At 39.7% G+C, this 2,094-nt stretch overlaps 1 non-coding gene across 1 annotated transcript; it reads left to right on the forward strand.

The window, feature by feature from the left end:
* Positions 1-481: 481 nt before the first annotated feature.
* LOC133473958 (5S ribosomal RNA) lies at positions 482-599 on the forward strand. The gene has a single exon (XR_009787305.1). It is a non-coding gene; the product is annotated as a 5S ribosomal RNA (ribosomal RNA).
* The last annotated feature ends 1,495 nt before the right edge of the window (positions 600-2,094 follow it).

Consider the following 2,094-nt stretch of genomic DNA (forward strand, 5'->3'; position numbering starts at 1 on the left):
CAAAAAAAATGAACCGGCATTACGATAGCTAGCAACCCTAAATTGCTCAGTGACTGTTTTTTGTCAACGTCTTTATGTCTCAAAAGTGTTCTCTGTCAATTGACTGTCTGTTGTCGTACGAGAGTGGCTCCAACTACCAAATTCCTTGTGTGTTTTTTGGACATACATGGCAAATAAAGATGACTCTGTTTCTGAAGAGTTGGTGACCAGGATGTGGAGGGTCCAAGAGGATTTTGCATGCTCTTGTCTGAGTTTTGGCAGCGTGCAAGTTCTCAAATTCTCTCGTGTGTTAACTTTTCAAAATCTATGATCTGATCACATATTTGTAGTGTTGAGAATGAGTTTGCATCATCCACACAAAAAACTCCAAAATAGACCAGCCAACAATTGGAGAATAAAAAATGACGCGATCCGCTCGATATTTTTAAGCGAAATTTGATATTTTTTAAATATAAAATGTTGCTTTTCAGGTAACCATGTGGCTTACGGCCATACTACCCTGAGAACGCCCGATCTCGTCGATCTCGGAAGCTAAGCAGGGGCGGGCCTGGTTAGTACTTGGATGGGAGACCGCCTGGGAATACCAGGTGCTGTAAGCTTTTTCACTTTAGATTCTCGTGGAATCGTTTTCTTATCGGTGGTTGACCTAAATTATAATGCAGTCATTCTCTCTCTTATGACTTACCATCTCTTTATTAGGAGACAGAATCTTCCACGTACCTTTTTTAAACATCCAGTTCTGCTTTTTCCGTACACGTAAAAAAAGAAAAATCTATACACAATATCTACATATATATATCTATGTAGATATATATATATATATTAGTATCACGTGATAACGTCACGATTTTATCACATCAGTGCTTTTAATTCGCTCGAGGCTAAGGAATACGAAGGTATGGATCTTTTAAATGATACGTAATTATTGGCACATTATTGTGTGGACCTCAAAGCCATCGGTTTATGAACCCGAACCACTTCCGAGGAATACATTACAGTCGAGTGAATGGCAGTATTAGAAGGAGTAGATTAGATAAATTCAATCAGAATCAGCAGAATAAAAATCAGAATCTATATTTGCCGAGTATGTCAGAAACATACAAGGAATTTGTCTCCGGTACTTGGAGCCCCTCTCGTGCGATAACGGATAGCCATTTGACAGAAAATACTTTGGAGACATAATCACATGAGACCAAAGTACAGAGAATCACTGAGCAATGAAAGGTTAGCGGTAATGTGGTCATGTCAATGCAAATTTTGTGTTATTTTTTATTTTTTGACAATTGTGCAAATGATGCAGAGTCCTCTAGCAATTTAGAGCAATTTGAAATGACTGATCGAGCAATAATCTGGTACAGTGACAATTTTGCAAAACGTGAAGAGACTTCGAGAAATTTAAGCAGTATAAAGCGAATCGTAGTGCGATAATCTGGAACAGTGTCCATTGTGCAAATGGTGCAGATACTTCTCAACCACATGAGTGGCCAGTATTGGTCAACAACAGATATGCAAATTGTGCAGAGTGGCGAGACTACTACAGTGAATGCACGAATAATGTATAATTGGCCCGACAGAGATGGGACAACAATCTCAAGACAAATTGGCAGCATGTTACAATGCAATTGTAAGTGAACTGTTTAAGAAGTTAACGGTAAGCGGGACGAAAGTGTTGGAATGTCTGCTAGTTTTTGTTTGCATTGTTCGATAGCACTTGCCTGGGGGAAGGAGCTGGAAGAAGACAATTATATATGACTCGTGCACTCATTGTAGTAGTCTCGCCACGCTGCACTATTTGCATATCTGTTGTTGACCAATACTGGCCACTCATGCTAGTAGCATCTGCTCCAATTGCACACTGAAGAGAATCTACATTTGCACAATAAACGTTGTCCCAGATAATCGCACTACTCGCTTGAAGTCTCGGCGCCCTTTGCACAATGGTCATTGCACCGGACTATTGCAATATTAGTCTTTCGAACTGCTCTAATGCTAGAGGACTCTGCATCTTTTGCACAATTGTCCAAAAAAAATGAACCGGCATTACGATAGCTAGCAACCCTAAATTGCTCAGTGACTGTTTTTTGTCAACGTCTT

Source organism: Phyllopteryx taeniolatus, unplaced genomic scaffold (genome assembly GCF_024500385.1).
Source record: "Phyllopteryx taeniolatus isolate TA_2022b unplaced genomic scaffold, UOR_Ptae_1.2 contig_746, whole genome shotgun sequence".
In the NCBI taxonomy this organism is placed as follows: domain Eukaryota; kingdom Metazoa; phylum Chordata; class Actinopteri; order Syngnathiformes; family Syngnathidae; genus Phyllopteryx; species Phyllopteryx taeniolatus.